Source organism: Podarcis tiliguerta, assembly GCF_965153285.1.
Source record: "Podarcis tiliguerta genome assembly, chromosome: 13".
NCBI classification, from domain to species: Eukaryota; Metazoa; Chordata; class Lepidosauria; order Squamata; family Lacertidae; genus Podarcis; species Podarcis tiliguerta.
In genome coordinates, this window is record NC_139546.1 from 22,613,263 (window position 1) to 22,629,318 (window position 16,056).

General features: G+C 48.4%; 1 protein-coding gene across 16 annotated transcripts in view; it reads right to left on the minus strand.

Annotated features, from left to right (window-relative positions):
• SRCIN1 (SRC kinase signaling inhibitor 1) overlaps positions 1 to 16,056 on the minus strand; it is a 322,505-nt gene that overhangs the window by 150,114 nt on the left and 156,335 nt on the right. The window contains exon 1 of one of the 16 annotated variants that reach the window (XM_083408499.1): positions 14,913 to 15,841. The exons of the other annotated variants lie outside the window; for them this stretch is intronic. The gene's annotated coding sequence lies outside the window, so the exon portion shown is untranslated. Of the gene's footprint in view, positions 1 to 14,912; positions 15,842 to 16,056 lie in introns of those variants that run through there. 16 annotated transcript variants of the gene reach the window in all.

Sequence of the window (16,056 nt, forward strand, 5' to 3'; positions counted from 1 at the left end):
GGATTGGACAAGGTGACCCTCGGGGTCCCTTCCCACTCTACATTCCTATGATTCCATAGAATCATAGAGTTGGAAGGGACCACAAGGGCCATCGAGTCCAACCCCCTGCCAAGCAGGAAACACCATCAGAGCACTCCTGACCTATGGTTGTCAAGCCTCTGCTTAAAGACCTCCAAAGAAGGAGACTCCACCAGACTCCTTGGCAGCAAATTCCACTGTCGAACAGCTCTTACTGTCAGGAAGTTCTTCCTAATGTTTAGGTGGAATCTTCTTTCTTGTAGTTTGGATCCATTGCTCCGTGTCCGCTTCTCTGGAGCAGCAGAAAACAACCTTTCTCCCTCCTCTATGTGACATCCTTTTATATATTTGAACATGGCTATCATATCACCCCTTAACCTCCTCTTCTCCAGGCTAACCTTAGCCGTTCCTTATAAGGCATTGTTTCCAGGCCTTTGACCATTTTGGTTGCCCTCCTCTGGACAGATTAGTTTAGACCAGATTAGACCCCATCTTCTCTCTGCCGAGTTGTACAAGCGCAACACTGATGCTAAGGAGGAGGAGGAGGAAGTGACAGCCAGGGCCAATTCATAGACTGGTTGCAAGAAGGCAGGCAGGTGGGGGCTGGCTGAGGGCAGTACTGAGGTTGGTGGGGCAGGACCCTATTTGCCCTAACGCAGAGGTTTCCAACCTTTTTGAGTCCATGGCTACATGAACCAACTACATTTTTCTGCAGCACCCCTGTGGGGCTCAGGAGCCCAGTTATGTCACCCCTTGCCTACAGAGCTGCCAGTCTCTCGGCCCTTTTCAAACACCCTCCCTTGTGGAGGGTTCCCTCACCCTCCTCTCCTTTCCTCTCTCCTTGGGAGCCCTCCAGAAAGCTGCTGTTGCCATCCCTGAGCCCCAAAGCGAGGTGCCATCCAGAGGCACCATTTGCCTGTGGATCTTACAGCCAGGGCTGCTGCAATAAACAGCTGTGCAAGCCTTTGGAAGGCAGAGACACGAGGGGGCATCCAAGGAGGGAGGGAAGGAAAAAGGGACAGAGGGCACTGTTGCCGCGGAACCCCTAACCACCCTTCAAGGCACCCTAGGGTGCCACGGCACACTGGTTGAAAACCACTGCTCTAATTCATTGACCTTCCTTTTCGGAAGCTGTGTGTGTTTGCACATGTGTATTTATATTTTTATCTCACTCTTCCTTCCTCTAAGGAGTTCAGGGTGGCTTACATAATCTTCCTCCTCCCCATTTTAGCTCCAGAGCAACCTTGCAAGGTAGGTTAGGTTGAGAGATAGTAGTTGGCCTAAACCAAATCACTGCAGCCCAAAGTACAGTGGTACATCGGGTTACATACGCTTCAGGTTACAGACTCCGCTAACCCAGAAATAGTGCTTCAGGTTAAGAACTTTGCTTCAGGATGAGAACAGAAATCGTGCTCCGGCGGCACGGCGGCAGCAGGAGGCTCCATTAGCTAAAGTGGTGCTTCAGGTTAAGAACAGTTTCAGGGTAAGTACGGACCTCCGGAATGAATTGGGTCCCTTTACCTTTACCTTTTTACCACTGTAGTACAAACCAGGCACAGGATGATTACCTCTGCCTTCATACAGAGTCAGATCATGGGTCCACCAGTCATTGCCATGGGTCAGGCCAGTATTGCCTACACAGACTGGCAGAGGCTCTCTGGGGTTTCAGGCAGGGGTCTCTCCTCCCAACCCTACCTGGAGATGCCAAGGAATTGAACCCACCCTTCTGCATGCAAGACAGATGCTCTTTCACTGAGCTACAGACTTTTCTCAAAGTGAGAAGGAACTACTAAGTCGTTGTTACTACTTCCCCTCCACTCTTGATGCATGCCTTGCTTTTATGAATGGCTCTAAATCCCTGCCACTTTTATCACCCTACTCCCATGTCTCTGTTACACCCTGGGAGAGGAGTGCCTTAGAAACTAAATCACTGGCACTCTATGAAATGGCCCTCGTCAATTAACACAGGAGACAGATGATAGCTCTTTAAGAGAGTTGAAAATAGGGTTGCCACCTTTTAACCTGATAAATTATGGACAGTCCAACTATTTACCACATCATGGGGCAAAACAGATCGGACATCAAAAGGGTTTATTGAGATCACAGTGATCCTGTGTATCTTGTCCCCTTGCAGTAATTGTTCAACAGGTCACTAAGGTAAGAAGGGAGACTGTTATTAGTTTTCATAAGGATTTCATTCTCCAAAAAACAATTTTTGAAACATTCTTACTGGGGTTCTCTTAGGGACAAACTAGATTAGATGGCAGCAGACTCAATGCAAACCTTTATAAAGCAGAGGTGGAGTGGAGTAGGGCAACTGGAAGGGCAGCATGGCTGGGTTGAAGGCTGGAGCCGAACCTTCCCATGCCCATGTTTTCACTCCTGTCTCAGCGATGTCTATGCTGGCTTGGTCATGTGCACAGTATGGAAGGTGGCAGGCTGCCCAAGGACATGCTCTACAGGAAGCTGGCTTCAGGCACAAGACCCATTGGCAAACCAATTCTGTGTTACAAAGATGCCTGCAAATGTGGCATGAAGGCTGACATCAACCCCACGGTGTGGGAATCTCTCACAGACAATCACAGTGCCTGGAGACAGACAATCAGGTCATGCATCCATAGCAGTAAGCTGAGGAGGAATGACTGCTGTGAGGAGCACAGAGAAAAGAAATGCCATGGTGCATCTGCAGCAGCACAACCGGACGCCTTCATCGGCCCCAGCTGGAACAAAACATGTCTCTCCCTTATCGGTCTCTACAGCCTCAGCAGGCGCTTCCTACAATTTCACTCCCAAAGGTGCACTCCTCCGTTGTCTCCCAAGACAGATGGATACCAACAACAACAGTATGGCTAGAAGGGACCTCAAAGGGCATCCAGTTCAACCAGCTGCAGGAAATCCACTGCCTTATACCGAGTTGGACCACTATTGTCCACGCAGACGGAAAGCGACTCTCCAGGATTTCAGACATGCCGCCACTCCCAGCCCTCTCTGGTATTTACCTCTCACAGAGTTAGAATTCCTGGCAAACTTTAACAAACAACAGTGGCCACAATTCTTTAAGGAGGGAAATGTTTCAAATGTGCTTTAAAGGTTTAGTGTACACACAGCCTTAAACACACAGGCTTGAAGCAATCACGCTTAGTTTGGTTCTTAGCTCTCCTCCACAGTATATCCCCTTTTTTGAGACAAGGTCAAGGATGCTCCACTATGCCTTCACTAACACTAGATTACTGCTGATTATGTTCCCCAAACATGAACAATCTGTAAAATTTATGGGCAGTTGCCAATACCCACCTTTGGTCCAAAAGGTTTCTAAAACAATACACAAACCCAGCCGTGTCTGGAGCTGAAAATCCAAAGTAGCAGAATGAACGGGAGGATCCCCAAATGCAAAAGGGCTGGTTTATCACGGCTTGAAGTAATAAAGACATACATGTGCTCATAAAAAGAGAGGCTCCCTGTAAAACCATTTAAAGCAATGAAGTAACATCCAAAGAGCAGGTTCCTGTGAGACCACTAAGTCCAGAGTCTAAAAGCAGGTAACTGCACAACTAGATGGCCACATTTCCTAGGGACAATACTCTACTTGAAGGATGGACCAGACCAAGCCCAGTTTAAAGATACAGAGCAGAGGGGCCTTGAAGTTCCCATCAACAGTGAGCTGCACCTGGGCAGGTGCACAGGCCATCTGATCGCAGTATTGCTTGCTCACTATGGTGAAATTCTTTTTATTTATTTAAATGATAACGTGCTGTGGGTTAAACCACAGAGCCTAGGACTTGTCAATAAGAAGGCTGGCGGTTCGAATCCCCACGACAGGGTGAGTTCCCATTGCTCGGTTCCTGCTCCTGCCAACCCAGCAGTTCGAAAGCACATCAAAGTGCAAATAGAGAAATAGGTACCACTCTGGTGGGAAGGTAAACGGCGTTTTCGTGCGCTGCTCCGGTTCGCCAGAAGCGGCTGGCCACATGACCTGGAAGCTGTACGCCAGCTCCCTCGGCCCATAAAGCGAGATGAGCGCCACAACCCCAGAGTCAGCCACGACTGGACCTAATGGTCAGGGGTCCCTTTACCTTTACCTTGATCCAAATTTGCATCTATGTTGTTGTTTAGTCGTGTCTGACTCTTCGTGACCCCCTGGACCAGAGCGCACATCTATACGTGTATATTAAAATGCCCTGGGTCCCAGTTGCCAAAGATCAAGAACTCAAATCAGGATTCTTTTCCAAGAATGCCATGTTTATTTTGGTGCAGTACATTATGAAAATCACTGGTCTAAGGCACACTGGTCTAAGGCACAGGCAACCAATACTCATCCCAGGCACGGATGCACAAAGGCAGGAAATCTAACTACCCAAAGTGAAGGCATTGATCCAAAAACAACACACCCCATGCTATCCTATATAAAGGAATGGGGCGGGCTCAGCGTAGTGCAGCAAGAGTTTCAGCTCCTTAGCAAGCAATCACACATGCTGCCTAGAAGGAGGCACCTGCAGCACCTGTTTGCCTGTCTTTTTGTTTCTCCTGGACATAGCTGGTAGGGAAGGTGTCTCTGCCCCCTGGCAGATGGATGGGGCAGGAGGAACGTGTCCCCCTGGAGAGGCGTGGCTATTGCCAGTATCTGACAGAACAAAACACACCATAGAAGCGTCAAAAATAGGCTCCAATGGCTATGGAGAGGGAGGCGAGGCTTGTGGCTCGTGCCATGGGGATGGCGGGTTGAGAGAACAGGTTGAGAACCCCACACACCCACTTGGTTCCTCCCCAGGACCCTCTGTATCCCACTGGAATCTCCCCCTGGATCCCTGACAAACTATCCCTATGCATCAACCAGCCCATGATGAAATATATGCAGATTTTATGCTAATGTATCCTTGTCTGTCTTCCTTTTTTGGTGATGCATTTCTTCTTTCCTGGCGATGGGTCAGTGGCCACCCTACAGCACAAACTTGCCAAGCCTGCTTACCACAAGTGGAAGTGGGATGAGCGTACACATTAGAAGCAGCGATTCACTTTGTTGTTTTTTTTTAAAAAAAAGCTTGAACTGCATGGGGGAAAGCCAAACAAAAGCCCTGCTATCTTAACTCTATGCTATGTCACTCATCAGCATTCATGCTTCCTTGAGTTTTTGCACCTTCCACAAATGCAGCTTCTGTGATTTTCACCGCAATTACTTTGAGGCCCTTTCAGACTAGCTTTCCCTTCATCTCCTTTTGAAAATGTTAAAAGCACAGCAAGTTGCCTTGCACTTTGCTTTTCATAGCCATAGTTTGCTGCACTTTGGGGCTTTGCGGATGATGGGGGGGCCCAACTGCATTAGAAAAATAAACATATACACACATAAGGAGCTGCAAATCTGACACAAAGCCCACAGCCAGATGTTTGGGATGGAGTCAGGAATTGGGGGAGGTGGGGAGAAATGGAAGAAGAATCACTCTTGACTCTGCTTATTCCCTGTGGCTGGAATGAGTTGACACTAGTCTTTTTAATAAAAAAAAGAACTCACAAGGTAAGCAGTTTTCTCAAGAGCTATCTGCAGTGATGCCCATTGGCCCAGCTGGCTCAGAAATTGGCGCCCAGCTGCTCACGAGATAAAGAATCAGAAATAGCAGCAAAGCTGGCATCCTGGGGTGGGTGGGCTAAATAAATAGCCTCACAAAGCAAAGTGTTGCCTGGCAGGTGGGCCGCTAATTCAGAAGCTGCCAACAGCACCTAAGCCAGAGAAGCAGGAAGGAATTTGAATGCAGCTCCCAGATCCTTTCTGTCCCATTCAGCACATCGTACCTTAGCCCCCTCCGGAGTAGTGTGTGTGTTATATTTATTTGGCAAGGTCCTTCTGCAACATGTCACCGGTGCACTATTAGTGCATTAGTGATGCAGTAGCGGTTTAGTCATGCTGGCCGCATGACCCGGAAAGCTGTCTGTGGACAAACGCCGGCTCCCTCAGCCTGAAAGCGAGATGAGCGCCACAACCCCACAGTCACCTTTAATTGGTCCTTTACCTTTTACCTAGGATTTATATTGAACCGTCCACACATCACTCCATTTTATTAGCTCTTGGGCTTCGAAACATCACTCCATTTTATTAGCTGTTGGGCACTGAAATTACTTTGAGGCCCTTTCTGCTGTTTGGTGGGGCTATAGCCCAATAAAAGCAGGATGTCCACCGCTCCCTGACCCCAAATGTTTGTGGTCCGAAAAGTTACAGTATTTCAGCAGGAAGCTGCAGGATATGCATTGGATTGAAGGGAAGCAGTGTGACCATTCGAAAAATTTTGCAGGCACAATCAGTCTTGAGAACAGGATTGCATAGAACTGCCCCAATAGCATCAGGAGCGCAAGTCATCATGAATGCGCGGTGAGGAGGGCATCTGGAGGGATTGGTGACTCCTGCAGACCTCCCACTGTCCGGACTCTCTCTATCACTTGGATCTCAAACTGTCACCATGGTTGGAAGTTTTTCAGGTTTTAATCAACAAGTCGGGACAGCATCCCAACATGGGTCTGCAGGTTACAAATTCATAAGGCATGGCGGAAATCTACAGTATCGTACCATAAATGGCTAGGCCACTGACCAATCAGATGCTCGATAGGCAAGCTCCTTTGTGCCTGCAGAGCAACTGAGTCACTGGCAGTCAGAATTTCCAGAGGGGTAGTCAAGAGTTTTCATGCACACAACAATTTATTCTAGCACCAATGGAGACTGGCTACTTGTTTATTCCACGTAGTCCACACACAGTTTAGTTCTACTGCATATTCTTTTGGCCCTTGGAATGTGCTTCTTGAGAAACCTATTTCGTTCCAAAAGTAAAAGCTCATTGCAGATTGATTGCCCATTACTCCCAGTGTGTCCATTTGAACACAGATGAAAACAAATCGACAGAGTCCTGGCAATGTGGGTGGTGGGCTTTATCCACATCCGCCCAATGATGTTGTGAGGTGGGCCTATGCCAAGTTTGCATCAAAACACAGCATTTCCCAAGAAACAACAGGATAGATACACCCGTGGATTGCAGCACACCATTTCCCAAACCACTGGATGCAGAACAAATAGGAGCGTGGACAGAGGCTGAGTAGTTTTGATTGTGACAATGTCGCTCAAATGTCTCTTTCATTTCCTGTCCCAGTGGCATGCTTCACCTTCTCATCTGTCAAGAAGGTTTGGAAATTGCTTCATACTCATGTATGAAGCTGCTCGCCACAGCCCACTAAAGCATCAGAATAGATCAAGGGAGAGGTATTGAGAGAGCCATAGTGATCAGAGGATGTGAGGGAGTGAAGGAGTGTCAGAAGGGACATTCACCACCATCCATCCCATCACACTGATGGGACTTTAAGTAGTTTCCTATCTACCAATGCTTGATCCTCGCTGACTCACTCCATCTCCTCAATGAGGATGTATCAATGTCATTCAGGTATTTCTGCAAATAATACAGAAAGCTGATATTTTGTAGACAGGAAATCTGGGGTACTCAGACTGCTAGAAAAAGCCTATTTTACTAGAAAAGCGTATCAGCTGGTTTCCATAATTAATTATGAGAGCATTAATCAAGATCAGGTTTGAATAAACTCACGTGGGGTTTAAAATCAAAGGTTCCTTGGTGTACACACCGGGTGGGATCTTTCTGCTACAACTTGCAATTATACACCATTTATTTAATGTATTTATACCCAGCTTTTTAAAGTTAAGTTTGGCTCCAAAAGTGGCTTTACAATTAGGTAAGGAATGATGTGTTTGATCAATTAAAGACCCTAGAGGAGTCAACAGATAATACAGATGTCCAGTTGGAAGCCTTTAGAACACATGGAGGCCAAATGACCCAAATGACCTTGTGAAATACCCTCATTTAGCTGAAGATGTGGCTCAGAGGTACAGCATATACATTGCTTGTAAAGGGTCCCAGGATCAATCCCCAACATCTGCAGGAAGGGCAGAGAGAGGCCCATACCTGAAACCCTGGAAAGCCACTGCTAGTCAATGTGGGAGATACTGAGCTAGGTGGACCAATGGTCTGACTCATTATAAGGCAGCTGTCAAAGAGCGAGCTGGCAGAGCAAATCACACCGTTCAAAGTTGGAGTTAACTCTTTATTAGCAAACACACAATCTTCACTTGGCTGAGTGTCAGGCCTAATGAGAACAGCTCCACCTCCTCACAGCCATCAAAGTCCCCTTCTCCCCAGGGCTTTTTCCAAGCAATTGGAGACTGTGCCTGCATGCAGTCATCCTCTCCTCCACCCTTTTCATGCCTCTTCTGGATCTGGGAGACAAGTGGGGAGGGGAGCTTGTCACAGTAGGAGGGGAAGACACCCACACTTCTTCACCAGCCTGACTCATCTCACCCTCTTGGCTTCTCTCCTCCCACTTGCTGGCTTCAGCTTCTGCCTCTGATCCTGGACTTCTCTCTGTTACCGACTTTCCCTGCTCACTAAGTCCAGTTACCTCTTCAGCTTCTGACACCTCCTCTTCCCAGTCTTCTTTCTCTTCTACCTCTGACCACTCATCACATTGTCCCACCACAACTCCCTGGGCTCTGAGCCTTCTTCCTTTGGTGGTTCCCCAGCTGGTTCCTTCCACCATTTTTCTGCGCCCAACCAGTCCACAACAGCACCTTCCTATATTCCTATGCAAGACAAGAGTGTTCGAGATGCTGTACACTCAGGATACAGGAATGATGCATTTCTGCCTGGACCAGGGATGGAGGCTCCTATGAGCACCAAACATGTTGGCTAATGGTCAGGAATCATGGGAACCGCAAGTTCCCAGCTCCTAGAGTATGATATAATTTTGGACATTGGCTTTAAAAAACCTGAAATAAAGCAAGAGAGCTATATAATGCCATCAGTGCACCATGGCATTTTACAGAGTAACGTAAGTAGGAAAGACAGGTCCGTGCCCCGAGGAGTTTACAGTCTAAATTTAGACAGCAGGGGAGGCAGCAAAGAGAGGGAGGGGAGATGCCCAAGGATGACAACACAGAGGGGAAGGTCCTTTGGAAGCAGGTCTTGGTGTAACGGACAAAAGAGATTTGACAGTAGATGATCTTGGGCAATGCAGCGGAGCAAGAAGGCATGTAAAGAGAGACAAGGGAGTTGATTAAGGGGCAGCGAGACGGAAAGCTTTAGAAGTACCAGAGCTAGCACTGGTATCAGTATCTCCAGTAAACCATCACCGCTTCTGCTGATGCTGAATAGTAATTCTGTCCACAATCAGATGTCATTTGCATAATGGAAAACATCTGCACCATTTTATCCTCCTCACTTGCCAAAACTGGTTTTTCTGACTACAGAATTTGCATTGCGTTCCACCCCCACCCCCCCTATTTCAGTGAAACAGTGAGCCTTTCTGTGAAAAAAGTACAACATGGCTTTGATCTAGCTCTGTTGGGTGGGCAGGAGGGACTCACAAGGCACCAGAGTTTTATTTATTTTATTTATTCACAATATTTGTGCACCACCCAAGAATGAATGTCCCCCTCTGTCCATTTTACAAGGGCTTAGCCCCAGAAATTTCCCTCCAATGTAAAATATCAATCCCGAAAGATATGCTGTGATGTCCTAAACAGAAAAGGATGCTTTTATACACATGCAGAGTGCCTCTTTTGCCATAGAGGGCTCTTCTAGACCTCACTCCCTGCTGCTACAGCATCTTCAGACCAGAGTGAACAGAAGCAAGGATCTCAAAGTCTGACCATCGTTTAGCATCCCTAGATTGCTCCCCACCTCAAAATCACCTCCAGAGGTTTCAGCCTCATTTTACAACAGAGCGTGGAAACACCAAGTCCATTGCTGAAGCGGGATTAGATCTCAGGACTTCCAGTCACAACTCCAGCCTTTTTATCCGCTGGGCTACATCAGAACTCTGCATATATGGTAGCTCAGAGCACATGGCCAGGACAGACAACAACCCTGATGCAGCACTTCAGGAGGTGAGGCTGGTCCATCTAACAACAGCACCAATTAAAAGCGCACAACATAGGAACATAAGAAGCTGCCTTAGGCAAAGTCTGACCCTTAATAAAGCTTGCACTGACTGACTGGCAGGCAGGGGGTGGGGCTGTCTCACAAGCCCTACATGGAGATACTGGAGAATGAAACTTAGTCCTTAGCCTGCCTACTCAGAAGTAAGTTCTGCAGAGTTTGAATGGTCCAACTCCCAGGTTAAGTGCACAGAAAATGGTTGCTGTGGACCTTCTGGAAATCAGCAGCAGGGGATGGGAGATGGAGTGTGTAGTTGAAACATTTCTCCCTGAGGAATCTGCTTAGGAATCTGTGCTGCAATGCTCCTGGAGAAGGCTACACTATGAGCTCTCTCTCACTCACTCTCTTTCCTTCCCTCTTAACCCCAACAGCTAAAGCATCAGCATGCAGTTCCCTTCTCTCTAATTACACGCTCGGATGGTGGAACATGCCAGCTCTCCTGACTGCTAAAGAGAACGATTTTCTTTTTTTCTCTCTCTTAAAGGCCTTTTGTGCTAACTGCAAAACGGGACAACTGTGGTGCTGTTTGTTGTCTTTAAAGAAATTAATAAATAACCATTCCTTCCCACAAGCTTCCCTTGTCTACGGCCAGCCTTGGGGTTTTTTTTCCAAAACAACCAGGACAGGTGGAGCAGTTAGCACCCAACTCTGCCCTGAAACCCAGCAGGTGGCAATTTGAAAGCGAGGTGGGGGCAAACCTTGCAAAGGAGCAGGAAAAACCTTGAGTTAAGCATAAGAGGCAGGTGAGAGCTCGAGATGCAAGGCTAACCTGAGAGTGCCATGTCCTCCCGCCCCCTTTTGCAGCATCCCTCCCTTGCAGCTTTGGCATCTGCTGCAGAAAGATAAAGTGCAGCCGAAGATGGATAGAACCGAATGGATAAATCCTCCAGTGGAAGAGGGGGGGGGGGAGGAGAGAGCACTCTGCAAATGCTGAGTGACTGCAATCATTGCTGTACAGCACAAAAATGCAGAGATTTAGCACAGAACGGATGGCAATGTGTCAACCCCGTGTACGCAGCCTGTGTTGCCAACTTATTTTTGGCAGGAGCATGGCACCTGTTCCTTTAAAAGATGCCACAACAAACGGAAAGCTGCCAGGGGAACCTTTTCCTGGCATGGAGCTGGAGCAGTGGGAAAAGGCTCCCCCTGCTAAGTCTCCTCCTGTCAATCGTGCAGCTGCAAAGGGCACAGGAGCATGGGCGTAGCCAGGATTTTTGTTAGGGGTGCAGGCCTTTTGTTGGGAGGGGCAGAACCTGCATTAGCTATGTATCTTTATTGATTTTTACTGATTAGGGGAGCAGCTCCCCCCCCCCCCCGACTATGCCCAGGAATGGGTGGGTGGGAGTTTGAAAGCAAAAGGACTCTGCAATCTACATGAAATGATCAAAGCAGCAATGAAGGGAAGGTGACAGGAACTGAACAAATGGCTAATGGGAGATGGAAGAGGAGGACAGGTAGCCATGGACAGGAACCTAAGGTGATTTGAAGAAGTGGGTCTTCAGGAGACAGGAGACAGAAAAACTGAGAGGGGAGGGTGTTGCAGCAGCCTAACAGGAGGTGGAAGGGTCGGAACAAGGAGGCAAAGTGGCTGAGCAGGGAGAAAGATAGGGATATAATTTGGTTAACCCATTTACAGTATAGGTGGAGAGTTTAAGGATGAGGAGTGGGAGCTTGAAGTCTATTCAGAACTTGAGAAAGAGCCCAATGCAGAAAATTAGAGATTGGGGTTATCATGATCAGAGAGCAGTGGGAGAAAAAAATTAATTTGGCCACATTGCTTTGCATGGAGACTCACTCCAAGTACAGGGTGGCCACCCTTTCCATCTGCTGCACCATAGCTCATTCAATCATGCCTTCCCATTATGCCCCAAATGGTATTTCATGATGCTCCTGGGGAAAGCTGACCAGGCAGGGTCACCTGGGCAAGGATGAACTCTTCACCGAGCTTTTGTGGATAACCTAAAAGTGCAGGGTCTGGCCCATCTTTCTCTACCGTACTGCAGGACCTCTCATTGCTCTGATTGGTTAATGGTCTACCCCACCTACGGCTTTCTAAGTCAGGTGTCTGGCCAATCACAATAATAATAATATTATAATAATTTATTATTTATACCCCACTTATCTGGATGGGTTTCCCCAGCCACTCTGGGCAGCTTCCAACAAAAGATTAAAAATACATTAAAACATCAGTCATTAAAAACTTCCCTAAACAGGGCTGCCTTCAGATGTCTTCTAAAAGTCAGATAGCTGTTTGTTTCCTTGACATCTGATGGGAGGGCATTCCACAGGGTGGGCGCTACTACCAAGAAGGCCCTCTGCCTGGTTCCCTGTAACTTCGCAGTGAGGGAATTGCCAGAAGGCCCTCAGCGCTGAACCTCAGTGTCCGGGCTGAACGACGGGGGTGGAGATGCTCCTTCAGGTATACTGGGCCGTGGCCATTTAGGGCTTTAAAGGTCAGCCCCCACACTTTGAATTGTGCTCAGAAATGTAACAATGCCAAGGTGGTTCTACCTCTCTAGAGCAGTGGGACTGCTCCTTGCTCAGGATTCCAGCTCTGTGTCAGTCTTCTAGTCCTCAAGGTGCAGCAACCAAAGAAGGCACCCATATTTGGGCTAAGGAAGAAACAAATTCTGCAAATGGTGTAAACCACGCAAAGCTTCTTATGTGGGTTTTACTCCCAGTTTACTCCCTGTACTGCTTATAGAGAAGGGCCAAAAAGGTGTGCAATACACTCAAGCCTTGATGACAGCAAGTGTTAAGTCTCCCTGAGTGGTTTAATGACCACTGCCCAGATTTCTTGTTGCCCAGATTATTCGGAGGTTATTTTCTGTGCAGCCATAAGGGCTGGAAACTTGCATATTTTGCTTTGAAATGTTGAAGCGAATTGTGTGCCACACCCCCGATTTGATGCTGGGGCTAACTCCAGGGGAAATAGCAACTAGATTTAAACACATTTAACTATGTGATGGACTGTAGCCCCAATATGATGCTATTCTTCTGAACCTGGTATCTACGCCATCTGTTCACCAAAGGCTTTTCCCAACCCCCATTCTTTATTTCCTTAAAACATGAAAGGAAAACAGATAAAGCCTTCTTTGCAAGCACCATTCAAATGAATGGTGCTTGTACAGTACAGGAGCATATGACGCTGCTTTAACATTGAGTCAGACCGGCAATCCATTTAGCTCAGTGTTGCCTCCACTGACTGGCAGCAGCTCTCCAGGATTTCGAGCAGGGGGTTTCTCCCAGCCTAGCCCAGCCTGCCTGGAGATGTCAGGGATTGAACTTGGGACCTTCTGCATGCAAGGCAAATGTTTTTCTTCTGAGCCATGGCCCCTTCCCAGTGGACTTGCATCCCACGTTCAAGGAAAGGAGGGAGGGGAGAGATTTGGATTTTCCAACTCATGCACCAAAGTGCACTGGAACAAAACAGGCTCTCATTTCATGTCATGCAAATTAAACGATTATGATAGGAATGAACTGGGCCTTTGGGCAGAATCTGGATTTTTGGCAGGTGTCCTGCATCTGCTGCTGTGGCTAAATCCTGAAAGTGATTCCGGTGGAGCAACATTAGGGTCATAAATAATCCAGAGGCCTTGAAACCCATCCGCCCCCCCCCCAATTTGTTTTTCCCTGATACCGCACCAGACCTCCGTATCTTGCCTTTATTTCGCTCCCATTACCCACCCTCTCATGTGGAGCTGTCCACCCCTGCCAACTTCTCTTCCCCACCCCCCCATCCCCTCCAGCTGCCAAAAGCTCTCAGGTTCCCATCATGCTCCATGAACAATGGCAAGCTGCCCGAGGCTCTGCCCAGCTTACAGACCACCCTCGCCGGGCTCAGCATCTCTCGCGGCAGCTAATGGCCGGGGTTCTGTGCGGAATGCCAGAAGCGATTTGAGCAAGAAAGAGATGGTGGGCTTTTCTCTCTCTCCACAATGCAGCAGCAGAAGCAAAGAGACAGAGAGGAAGTGAGAGAGATGGAGAAGCAAATTAATCCAGCCCCCCACCCCCACTGCCTCCCTTCCCTCCTCACTACAGTGGGCTTTAACCACTTTCATGCCAGGGCAGTGCTATGGTCTGCAACAAGAACATCAAGCCTCAAGTTCAAGAGCTTTCAAAGCTTAGGAACCTAGGAAGCTTCCTTAGACTGAGTCAGACCATTGGTCCAACTAGCTCAGCACTGTCTGCACTGACTGGCAGCAGCTCTCCAGGGTTTCGTGCAAGGAACTCAGCCCTACCTGGAGAGTCCAAGGACTGACTATCCACATGCAATGCAGATGTTGCCACTGACCTACGATCCTTCCCACTTTATGCTTTTAATGTGAACCTGTACCGTGCATGTTGCAGACACAGATGCCTAGCCCTGTTAGTGGCACGCTTGCTATGCACACAACTCCTGGACTCCCTGCATAGGAAAACCAGTGTCACCCCCTTGTCACGTGTGAAGCAGCACCTATACGAGACCAAGCAAAAAGGGCAATGGCCTACCTGTAAGATTCAGGCCTGCAGGGTAATCCTTTTGCCAGCTGCTGCAGCTGTCTGGCTATGCCCCACTGCTGGTTTAGAGAAGGCAAGCTCGGTGGCAGTGAGAAGGACTCAGGCGGTGCCTCTCATTCTGTCCCACCAGGTTCTGGTCCCAAACGGCCATTTTGTTCCAGGGGAAGGGTGTTGCCTAGCAACCGAATACCCCAAGGAAAGCCAGGTGGCTCCTCACACCCTGCCTAGAACCAAACAGCCAACCAGGCTCAAAATTTGTGGCAGTGATGGCTGGATGAGTGGTTCAGATTCAGAAAGCAAAGTTTTGTCTGGGGTGTGGCATAGAGGGAGGCAAGGGAACCCCGAGATTACAGGCACCAGGGCCTCCGTTTATTCAGAGGGACAAACTGGGCTAATGAAAAACATTTCCCTTACCCTTTGTATAATTCAGGAGGAGCTCCAAGCAAGCTGGAACGATGCCACTCCAACCAGGTAGTTTCCAAGCTGCAGACCAAGAAGAAACAGAAAGGGCTTGCCTCACACGCGCAGGAGCTCCTCAAGCCAGAATCAGAAGAGAAGGCAAAGCAATGCCAAGATAAAATCCTTCTAGGAAGGGAGCTGCATTGGAGGGCTTCACTGGAGCAAGTGAAGGATTAAAGCTCTTCTGTACTGACCCATCCATTCGCTCTCCTTTTACCTGCAGCTGAAGGGTTCTTGCCTCTTCTCTGGAAGACACACCTGAGGATGCTAACCAGGTACAAGGCCGTAGCCCCTTTTCCCCAAAAAAATGTGAGGCAGGAAAAGTGTGGCCTTTGCAAGAGGTTTTTTTTTAAAAGAAAAGAAAACAGTGGCGAATCCTCTCCGAAAAGCAATCCTGGAAAACCTTGCTAGGTACGTAGCACGGCTGCTGGTGCCTTGCCGGACGACGCCAAGATGGGGAGGGGTCCCAGGCTGGACATGACTGCAGGCTTGCTCAGATCACACCCACCCTGTTGGGCGCTCGCCCGAGGATTATCGGAAAAGAGAATCGCTCAAACACAGTTTATTACTGCAGTTCCATAAATCTTCATGAAGGCAAAGTGAGACAGGCAGCTGGGCCGTGAAAGGAAGCAACAGCACTCAGCAGAGCATGAAAAATAGTGAGTGAGTGAGAGAGAGCGATCATCTAGAAATGAACCGGGGGGGGGGGGGAGAGACCTGCTATAGGTGAAGAAATTGCATTTAGGTGGACAAGGGATGACAGAAAGGAAGAAAAATAAGTGCAAAAGCTCTCAGAGTGATGAGAATCTTCCACATCCAGGCATGGATGAGAGGAGGGAGAGAGGCATGCTCCTGTTTCCCAGGAACTGCTGCAGCTGTCAAGACGTGAGTCTTTCCACTCTGCATACGCAGTGCCTGAGGAAGAGGCAAGCCATTCGTTGGCTCGCTGGAGTTTCCCCGATACGGAGATAACCCCTTCCGCTCCACGCTGCTAGTGAATCCAGAGCCTCCCCCTTGCCCCCCTTCCACACACTCCAGGACTAAAGGCAGCTGTGCTCCCTAGACCCAGGGCTGCGTTTAAACCAGGGCTCAGTCCTCA